Raw genomic sequence first — 11,909 nt, forward strand, 5'->3', positions numbered from 1 at the left:
GCCTTCAGGAGGTCAGAGAGCTGATTTCAAGCTGCCAAGGAGTCTGATTCAAGCTGACAGAGAGCCAAGCTCAAGCTAGCAGGAGTCACTCAGAGTGTCATAGGATGAAAAATATGGCTCCCAGTCCCATAGGCAGAAGCCTGAAGCAGCCTGAACATCAGTGGAACCAAAGGCCCAGGTTTTCTGGGATTATCTATCACCACCATAATTCTACTTCTGGCTTGCTGGGATCAATCAGCACAGACCTGGGCTCTGCTTGCTCTGCTGTCAACCAGTGACGGCAGAGCTACTCCCTGAAGTGAACATTTTGTTTTTCTTTCTTTCCTTCTTTTCCTTGCTTTTTATATTTGTTTTTCCATTTTTTCCTCATTTTCTTCAGTTTTTATTTTTACAGGAGTGAGAACATTGTTTCTAGGATTCTGTTTGTTTTCCTTTGTTTCTTCCTTCTTTATTCCTCTCCTGTCTTATTCACCAATTCCCACAACTTGTGTATTCTTCCTTTGCCTTCTAGCCTTGCTTCTAATCACATTCTCTTTTTCCATATTTCTATTTTTCCCTTAACCCCTCTGAAATTTTCTCCTCTAGGACAAAATTGCCATATAGATGAGATATTTACTGTGCACAATTTTTCACCTGTTTTAGATTTGGTTATATAACCATACATCCTGTTCATATGGTTAAAGGTGACAAATTAATAGTTACAACAGTTTGTCACTTTTCTAGACTGTGTTTGACACTACTGTTATTAATAACTGTACTACTGAAGTCAAGGTAACATAGTAGTTCTAATCAGTTGCTCTTTCTTTTGTGCCACAACGGCGATTGCCAGAGGGTCATAAACGATATAAGTCAGAGTGAAAAAGAAAACCAAAATAACAGGATTGAGGTCAAATAAGCAGGAATTTCTTGTCACCACTAAATTGAAGAAGTAAGATCTTGCAACAGACTCAAAAACAAGAACCAAAATATATCTGGATGATATATCTGAGAAGTGGTCATATCCTAAGTGTTCTAGCTGTCAGCAGTAAAGATATATACTATAAACAATTTTGAGAATCAATGAAAGGATTAATATTTCTAAATAGAAAATAAGAAGACACAAAAACAAGATGCAATCCCAAACTTCCAGCTTGCCAGGGGCAAACTCAGGGGTAAATGAGGTGAAACAATTAAAAAGCCACCCATCTGTGCCCTCTAAATTGATAACAAATGTAAGTAACAAAGCAAATAAATGAGGCTCTAGAAAATATCAAATCAAAAATAATTTCTCAGATAATTTTAGAGACAACCATTATGATAAGCATGACTAATAAATCTAGAAAAGACACACATTAAAAAAAAGAGAAGCAAAGGAAAATGATGGGAACCATGAATGCCCAACATGGGAAAGAAGTAGAATCCAGGAAACAGATTCAATAAGATATACAGGATATTCAAAATTCCATTGAAAATATACACAGCAAAATGATCCAATGTGAAGGCAATATCAGATCTAAAAGACAGGATTATACTCAACAATAAGAAAAGAAAGAATTTTTTTAAATAGCAAGTGACCAAGAAAAATCAACCCAACAGCTACTAGATGATGCAAAGAAGGATAACATGTGATTGATCAGAATCAATGAAAAGCAGGAGGCATTGCACAAGCCATAAAAATCCTGTTAACAGAAATAATGGAAGGAAACTTCCCAAGTATGAAGAAATAATTTTGCATACATCTTCTGGTTGTTAACCTAAGTTTGCAGACCAAAATTAGAGAAAAAGGAGGGCTACAAGGAATGCCAACGTTTTGGCCCTAGCCTTCCAAGGTCAATTAAATCTCAGGACATATGAGAACTTGTACTGTAACAACATGTAATTCAGTTGGGTCCCAAATTTTCTGATCTAGGAGATTATGGGGCCAAAGACGAAAGTGATTGTTGTTGTAGAGTACACCTAAAGAGAGTCACATGGAGAGAAAACATTCTCTCAGGCTTTCACAAAGAGCAAATTGGTCAAGCAATGGCTGTGATTCATCCACATGGCTGACGCTGACAAAGTATCTACAAACTGAGGTACAGGGTCTCAGGATAAATCCTGAGATTTGACTGACCTTATCAGATATAAAAGCTACAAGTCTTGTTACATAGGTTTTGCTTTATCTTGGTCTTAACCATCCAGCAGAAAAGTATAAAAACGAAGGATAAGAACTATATCTTTGTTGTTATGTTGAGCTGTAGGGGACTCAGGTCAACAACTTCTGACATTGCCAGTCAAGTGGAAGACCCAATATTATCATGGACTACTGGACTATTTGGGGATAGTTTGTTGAGTTCACACAGCTATAATATTTAAATGGCGGAACTAAACAAAAAAAGGGGATACAGATGAATGTTCATTTTGTATCTGTGTATTCAAAATGGTTAGGATAGATATATAACTACATTCTCTTAATTCAAGGAATAGAGAGATTTGTTCTAATAGTGTTTGTAAATAGGATATCATGTCTACCTCTTGCACAACAAATAACCACTAGGAAAATAGTATGCTATGTGTTAATTATTGAAACTGTCCTACCAATTTGATTTGAAACTGTCTCATTGCTATTTGTTTCTCAATAAAATTATGGAAAAAATAATTTTACATACACATCAGTGAGGCAATATAAAGCTCCAACTATCCATAGTAAAAAAAAAAGGAACAAAACCAAAATTACCCCAAGCATATAATAGTCAGTATTCTAGAAGTTCAACACAAGAATAGAGTATTAGAAGCTGTTAGAAAAAAAAGAAACCAATCACTTATAAATAAGAATCACAAAAGCCTTCTCAATAGAAACTGTTTTTTTATTAATTTTTAATTTTTTTAATGTATTTGGTCCAGGGTCTGACTATACAGCTCTGACTTGTAGTAATCCTCCTGTTTCCAGCCTCCTGAGCAGTGGGAGTACAAGCACACACCACTACACCCAGTCTCAGTAGCCAGCTCAGCACACCTAGGGGTGGGGCCAGCTGGGGATGTGGTGCTGGGGATCAAACCTGGTCCCTGTGCTTGCCTAAGCAGGAGCTTAGTCCACTGAGCTCCCTCACCAGCCCCTTAACACAAACTTTTAAGTCAAGAAGAGATTTGAGTAAAGTATTTCAAATTCTAAAAGAAAACAATCTCCAACCCAGATTGATGTATGCCACTAAACTATCATGAAAAATTGGAGAAATAAGATACTTCTGTGACAAAACTTCCATGAAGAAATTTATGACCACCAAACCAGCACTCCAAAGTGTTCTGAAGGTCATGCTAGAAAGAGATAACAAAGACTGAAATTTCAAGAATCCCAACGGAATTAATCTACCAGGCAAGGAAAGTGATTAAACAGAGGGGAAAGGCAGATAACCAGCAACAGGAAAATAAGATGAAAGGATAAACCAATATATATCAGTTATAACCATCAATGTAAATTATCTCAACTCACCAGGCAAAAGAATCGGACTGGCAGAAGGGATCAAGAAGCAAAATCCAGCATTATGCTGCACAGATGAAACACATTTAAGTCAAAAAGAAATTCATAAAGTCAAAGAGTGGCAGGAATTTTTTAGTTTTTATTTTTGGGCCGCTCAGGATGCCTTTAGGGCAGGTCTGGGTTGGCTTGAGGATGAAGGGATCCAACCACAGCATCCTGAGCCTGACTGCTTTGTTTCAGTAGGCACTTAAACACCTGAGCTAATGGACAGGCCCCCAAATGGCAGAAGGAATTATTTTTGGTGGGGGGAAAGGGTGGAAAAGAATGATCCATGAAACAGGAACCCTGAAAAAAGCAGGGGAAGCTATTCCATTTGAAGACAAATTGGATTTCAAGTGAAGACTAATCAAGAAAGATAAATAATTTTACTACAAACTTGTTGAGGGAAAACTCCAAGAGGAAGAGAAAGCAATCAGAAATATATATTCGCCAAATACCAATGCACCCAACTATGTAAAACAAATATTAATGGACATGAAAAAGATCAATAAGCACTAATATAATTGTGTGGGGGGCCAGAGAGATAGCTTGATGGTCTAAGTGCTTGTCTGGCAAGTGCAAGGACCTGGGTTCAAACCCTGGTACCACATGCTGTCTGGTCCTGTGTTGTGCCAGCCACTGAAACAGCGTGGTGGTGCATGCCTGTAAACCCAGTGCAGGGGAGGCTGAGACAGGAGGATCACTAAGATTTCAAACTGCATAGCGAGAACTTGTATCAAATAAATAAATGAATCTTTAAAAAAAAGAACTAAAAATGGGAGGAAAAGTAGTTTAGGCAGAAGTAAGCAAACATACCGAGATGAGGATCAGAGGCAGACACTACAGCATAGTGTTTTCTATCTCAGATTCAAACAACTGTATTTTACTCACAGTACAGGGCTTTAGCTGAACTTTTCATCTTGCAGGGAGAGATGGGATTAAACGTCTGAATTAGTACCTTCCTACAGGCCAGATTTTTGAGTGGATTTGAATATGTTGACCCTAAAGCTATGTTCTGTGATGGCTGTACCTTCCCTTTCCTCATCTATAAGCTTTAGGCCCTCTTGTGTTGCCATCAAACTGACAAGACATTTAGAAGGAAAAACATTTGTGAAAACACTTAAGGGCCTGGTGCCTTGCACCTGGCCACTGTCTACTAGGAGGTTGCGCTGTCCAATGCCATTCTTACAGATTCTTACCCTCATGTACCTTCGTAAGTTCCTGGCCACCCCAAAATGTACACTAGACCTTGGTTTACAGAGTGAAATACCGCAGCAGAGGTGCAGATCATTATAAGAGAAAGGAAACTTTGGGATGAGGAACTGCTTCTTATCTTTGAGAACCTACCTTTTTGCTTCTCTACTTTTGACTTTAAAGAAAAGCATCAGAACTTTAGACTTAAAAAGACTAGAAAGGATTTGGGGTTATCCCAAGAGTTATTTATTTACTTCTTTAGTTGAGGGAACTGAAGTCTGAAGAAGTCATGTAATCAACCCTGTGCTGCTCCTCACCCGTGTCGTGCGCCTGCTGTAGGAGGACACAGCCCTCAGCATCTCCAGCATCTCCAGTGCTGGGAGCAGATTGGCCAAATCCTATCCTAGTGTGTTTCCATCCTGGAGTTAAGTTGGCCTTTTCAAAAACAGCACCTATCTTCAGGTCACCAAGTGAGCAGCCACTAACTAATGGGTTTACTATGAACCTCCAGTGAGTTAACTAATGGAAACAGTGTATTATGACTCAGCTATTATGTGTCATCTGCTACCCAACCAGCACATTAACTAAGTGCAGGTCCCTATGCATAGCTAGTGACCTGCCACATGACAAGCCCTTCTCTGAATGTCATGCCAATATTGAATGTTCCACAGGAATTTTCTAGTCAACTAACCTGAAAGAAAAGGATTTTCTCTGGAGTACATTTCTTAATTTGGAAACCCTTAGTTTGTCAGGATACCCATAAATGCTCTAACAGTTCCCTGCTCAGTACCCAGAGGCCTGGAATAAGGGTCACTCTTCTACTTCTGTGGTGCTGCTGCTTCTACTCTTGGGGCTCCAGAAACTTGATCAAATCTTCTTTTATTTTATATTCCCATTTCTTATAAGCATTTGTTCTGTTTTCACCTGTGCCTATTCTTTTACTTTTGCTGTCTTCTGAATGTGAGATGACCTTAGCCCACAGGGTCTTCCCTGGAGTAAATGATGGGCAAGACGCTCAGCATTCTTTCCAGCTGTGGCACGGATACTAGGTCTGGTTAGTGTTTCCATTTTGGATTCTGCAATGTTTTTGACTCAAATGGGCTCTCCTCAGTGCAACTGGACTGGTGATCTGTGGCACAACATGGAGGGGTGGGGCAGGTGGCCTCTGTCTGCACCTCTATGTGCTTTCTGGGCCCTTCCTTCTCTGTTCTCTGCCACTCCCACCAACAGCCCACATCCAGCTAAGTGGTTGCAGCAGCTGTGCACAGACTTTGCCCAGGAAAGAAAAAAAAATACTTTTGCTTTTAGCCTAAACCAACACATCCTTTTGGCAAGTGGGGATCCTGTCTATGAGAGATCATTCCTTTTCTCCTTTCACATTTCTCCAATCCTGAAACTTAAGGGCACTGCTAAATAGGATGTCACTGTCAGATGAAATGGTTTCACCCTAATTCACTGATTAGTAGGGAGCTAAGAATGTATAGTAGGCATCAGAAGTAGCACAGACCACGGCTAAGCGCAGTTGAAGAGCAGAAACTGAGGCCCTGGAGCTCAGCACAAGGCAGCATCTCACTAGGATGCACCAGGGAGGGCGAGAGGGGGAGGGAAGGACAGATCAAGTTGTGTGAGTCAGGTGAGCGGGGCAGAGGGCAGGAGGGAGCAGAGGGAAGGCCCCACTTCTTGCTGGTCCCCAGGCTTCCTGTCTCCTGTTGGCACAGGCCCTAATTGGTGAAAGCAGTGAAGCCTTCTGCAATGGAAGCTTCAGGGATTTTTTTTTTCCTGAAACATTTAATGAAGGTTTTTAGTTTCTTCCTTCTAAAAAGCCTCTGAAAAGTCCACTTACCTGTCATGATGAGGAACCTTAAAGAAATTAGGGACATCATCTGCATTGCTTTTTCTTTTCTTTCTCCAATTCACGTACTCTCATAAAGAGCCAGTGTGTCACCAGACGGCAAGAACCCTGATCAGAGGCAGTTGGCTGAGTGTGGCCAGATGACCCTGAGCCAAAACCTGAGGTCCTGGCCTGTGTCTCACTGTGAGGGGCCCCCTGGGGGCACTTACTGCCTGCTCACAGGACCTAAGTGTCATGCACCAGCAGCCACAGGCCAACCATAAGTCATAAGCCTTAGGAGGCATACAAAATCCCAAGTCAATGAAATTTGCAAGAGCTCTGGAAGAGGAGAGATGCTGGGGAGACCTATTTTAAAATCTGAAGGGAGACAGCTGGTTTCGGAAAAATATTAAAAAATTGTAATCACAATTTTAATGTTTGTCTTTTTAAGAAAATGCCCACCCTGAGAAGCCCAACAACCTTACTTAAAGCACTGTGTTGAAGATGAGCAGTACAGACTGACAGATAGGTGCCCCCAGAAGCCTTCTGAAGGCAACTATCTGGCCAGCATTGGTTCCCAGCCATGGTGAGATGCGGTCTCCAGATGGGCCCGGGATAGTAGACCATGCACAAGCTCTGAGCCTTCGGGGCTGGAGAAGCACCAACAGGGGTCGGCTTCTTGTTGCTAGCTAATAGCACAGAGTCCATACTTGTCCCTCAGGATCCTTGTCTCTTGAACATGCTTTTGGCTCCACTTTCTGCTACAAAACCATTAACAAGAAAAGTGATAGTTTATCAAGAACTGCTGTTTGCTCAGTAATCTTTGTTCTTAGCTGTATTTATGCTTTTTCAACATATTGCAAGGTACAAACCAAGGAAGCCATCCTCTGAAACATTTTCTCTAAACTTCTGTCTACTGAACACCTTTACTTTAAGAAATCACACCATCTTGCTTCAAATGGTATTTTGCCACTGATCTAGCCCAGACTGTCCTCCTATCACTCATCCTAATATTTCATGCCATGGTGATTCTCTACCTCTACTTAGATGAGAACAGGTACCTACATCCCATCTAACTTCATGTATGCTAAGCTAGAGCCAATATCTGACAGCCAGATCATCCTCTGCTGGTCTGGAGCCTGAGACTGTCCCATAGCCACCACCTTGTTGTATGTAGCTATCACATGGACACAGCCCGAAAGCATGTGCATGCACATATTAGTCAGCTTTCTCATTGCCGGTGCATGATGCCTGGTAACCACAACTTTAAGAGGAGGTTTAATGTGGTTCACAGTTCTGAGGTTCAGTCCATAGTGGGCTGGCTTCAAGGCAGAGACATTGCAGTTGAAGAACATGGTAGAGAAAAACTTACCTTGTAGCGGCCAGGAAGCAGAGACAGAGGGTAGGACCTGGGAGGGGAGATAAACCTAACCCCCAACCTCCCACTGATACTTCACTTCCCATGAGGCCCCGCCTTCTAAAACTATATTTAGCATATTTAGTGATGGATCAGTCCACTAATAAGTATATCTCCCCCATAATCCAGTCACCTTCCAAAAGCCTCACCTCTGAACACATGAGACTCTTAGAGGACTTCTAGATCAAACCCATAACAATGCACTTTATTACTGTGTGCAATACACCAGCTCCAACCAAAGATCAAGTTAATAATAGACAATATAGATTTCACTGTCAATAATATTTCATCTTGGAGATGTTTACATGGCTTCTTCATATTTTCTCCCCTAGACTAAATATCCAAAGACTTTCAACATTTGTGTTGAGTCAAATTTTAATTTTTTTGGTTAGTTCTACCTCTCCTCTAGTGACATAATTATATGTGATCTTACCAGAGCAGTCAACCCTCTTAACTGACATTCATAGGGGATCATGCAATGCTGAGGAAAATACCAGGACAATTCACTGGTCTCCCATTGTGATAAAAATGTTTTTCTGAATCGCAGGTCAGGAGAAAATGTTGAACAAGGCTTTTATTCACACTGGATGTTAGCCAGAAGGCTGAGAAGCAATGAGGCTTTTATTCACCATATTTGTATGTAAGAGACATCTAAAGCAAAATCGGGATGCTGTTCTGGACTTTGTGGCTATTGCAGGATTTGGGGACCACATTATTCCACACTGTAACAGAAAATAGGACTGGCCCAGAAATCCTGAGACATGTGCTTTCCTGTCATGTTTTTGAATCTTATCACTATGTTTTCTTTTGATCTTACAACCTAGAAAAAAGGGGGTATGTTACCATAAATACAATTAAATAAGACCTTCAAGATTCCCACTTAAAATGTTCAACAAATATTTAGACACAAAACAGACAGATTCCATTCTACTCTAATTCTGTTCTTAGGAGATGAAAATAATCTTCGGATTTGTAAATCCAGTTTTTCAGACATGCAGGGGATTGACAGAACCTGAGGACTACCCAGGAGCTGTAAATGGGAATTCCCAGCATCAGCACCCAGAGTATCAGTTGGCAAACAGGCCTCTTTCAGGAATGAAGGCACACCTACCTGCTGTTTTCAATTACTTCTCATTTGATAAATAGAAACAACTCATGGAATTTCTGTAAATTCCATGAAGTGTAGGAAGGAATGTTAGAAAATGTTTCCACTGTGGGGGATCTTCAGAGGCAGCTGTCGTGACTGTGGGGGAGGACCTGGGAAGTTTCTTTCTGTTAATGAAGACATCTTAGGTCTCGCTTCCACTTGAGGCCTGAGTTTCTTCCAAGTGATATCTATTTTTGACTTCTCACTCTTTGTTAGAGCCAAGAAGATGTGTAACTGGGATCTCTGGTGGGAAATTGGTATTTCCTAAAGCTGTTGCAACTTCAAGAAAATTAATGAGTTGCTAGACATGTCTGTGTATGGTTTTTTGTGTGTGTTTATTTGTTGTTCCCTTATATCATTTTTGGGGATTGAATCAGGGATTTTCTACCACTAAGCTAAATCTCCAGTCCTTGTTCATTTTTATTTTGAGACAAGATCTCACTAAATTGCCCAGGCTAGCCTTGGACTTGTGTTTCAGCCTCCTGGCCCCTTGTGTGTTGAATAATATGGTACAATACTTATGTTTCCCCTCTGACTGCCAAGTGAGTAAGGTAAGCAGTCGCACTCCATGACACCTTAGGATCTCCTCAATAGCGAAGTCAGAGTGAGCCTGTCCCAGGAACCAGAGCATCCTGGGTTTTGGAAGACACTTAGCTTGGCATGCTGCAGCCCAGGGAGCTACGACACAGGAAGACCATGTGCCTACCAGCTGAGTCACAGCTGGAAGTGCATGCTTCCCAGAGCTATCACGTTCTCCTCAGGATAGCACACTACTTCTTCCTGTTCATGAGAAACATGGGAACCCGGGCTGTGGTCTGACCTTGCAATGAAATACCCAAAAGACAGAAAACAAGGCCATCAGCCAATGCCATCCAGCTCCTAACTAGATCTTGTTGACTGTGCTTATGGGACAGAAAAGAGGTGGGGAGGAATTCAGGTGGAAGAGTGTGTAGAAAGAATTGCAGGGTGTGAGTGCAGACCCTGTTTGAGAACTGGAGAGCTCCAAGTTGCTGACAGCTAGGCTGTGCACAGCAGCTCACATGGGAGCCAGGCTGGAAGGAAGAAGGGGCTGCAGTCACGGGAAGTTGGGTAGGAAACTCGAGAACTACACTTTACCTCAGGCAGGAGCATCAGGGTGAAGAACAAGGACCTGGTCGAATATTCATGAAACAGAAGCAAACAGGAACTATTGATTTCCTGCTCATCTGTCAAAATTGCTTTCCTAGGTGATATGATAAATCTAACCTAGCCTGTACAGTTTTGGTAATCTTTCTTTTAAAAAATACCTCAATTTTCTAGACATGGTGGTAGCTTCTGTAATCCCATCTGCTTGGGAGGCTGAGGCAGGAGGGTCATGAATTTAAGACTAGCTGGGCAACTTGCAGGGATTCCAGGTCGAAAATAAAATAAAAATACCATAGCTAGTATCTTCAATAAAGAAATGTGACTGTATGACATATAAACAATCAACTAAATTCAATCTTAGTCATATCATGTTAGTTGAGATTGAACAAATCTTATTAGAGCAGATGTATCATGTTTAATTAGAGTGATATTTCATTGTAATATTGGTTGGCTTTTGCCTAAATACAAGAGTAGATGAGTTAGATGCAGTTAAAAGCTTCTCTACCTTGGAGCAGAGACGCTGTACCAGGCAGGAGATGCTCTGCTCCAACAGGGAGATGGCACTTCCCATGTTTTTCTTGATTATTTTTTTTCAAGATTAACATAAACAATTGACAGGGAAATTGGAATTAGCATATTGAGGGATCGTGTATTATTTATGAGATGGAAATCAAACTCCTATATAATCAAAGTCATTCAGGCTCCTACAAAGCCTTTTGCATCTTGTACAGACACAATTTCTGTAACAGGTAATTTATACATTCCCAAAGCACACTAACCTCTCTGAAATCCAGGCTGCATCCAGGAGTACAGGCTGTCGTCCCATCCTGAGACTCCCCTCCATCGCAGTGGCACTGCCTCTGGAAGTGATACGCGGGCAGTAGCACCTGCAAGCTAAATTGGAGCTGGCCCCATCTTGCTGGCGGCTGGCTGTCCCTGAGATCCTGTCTGTAATCAGCCTTCCCCTCACACTTGGCTCTGGCCTGGCCCACTTTGTGCCCTGCTTGGTGTCTCTGGTAAACTTCCCTAGGTTTCCTGGTTTCACCATCCTGTCACCCACCCATCCATGGAGGCGTGACGCCTTGCATCCAACAACCTGCCTTTGGCTCCCTTCTGATCATAGTCTACCTTCCTCACCAAAAGGTGCTTCAGGGCCGAGTCCAGGGGCATCCTGCTGTGCACAGATGATGGGCCTACTGTGTATGCGTCTTGCTGGCACTGATACTGAGGTTCCAAGCATGCAGGGATTTGGGTTAGTTTCGTGGCCAAGACGTTCCCAGTATCTAGACAGGGCCTGAAGGTGTTCAATGCTCACTAAGCACTTGTTGAATGACCAAAGTGACTGATTCTGTAGACTAAGTGCTTAAGAAATAATACCTTTATATTTAAAAGCCTTTAATTTAATTCCTCTTCTCCCCAGTGATGCCTTGTTTTGGTGTCAGGATTAGGAAACTATCAACATCTTCAAAATTATGACACTATTTTCATAGATGCAAATATTCATTTATGAATGTTTACATTATATATATATATATATAATATACACACACATATATCTTTTAATGACATACATATGTATATATGCACAGCAGGGATAGTGAGAAAGCTTACCAGATTTAACTAAGTATTTTCTATATGTCAAATGCTACTAAGTACTTTGTATTTTCTCATTTAATCTTGACTAAGCCATGTGGTAGATTTCAATATCCCCAATTTTTCC

The sequence above is a fragment of the Octodon degus genome, unplaced genomic scaffold (assembly GCF_000260255.1).
Source record: "Octodon degus isolate 3935 unplaced genomic scaffold, OctDeg1.0 scaffold00127, whole genome shotgun sequence".
NCBI lineage: Eukaryota > Metazoa > Chordata > Mammalia > Rodentia > Octodontidae > Octodon > Octodon degus.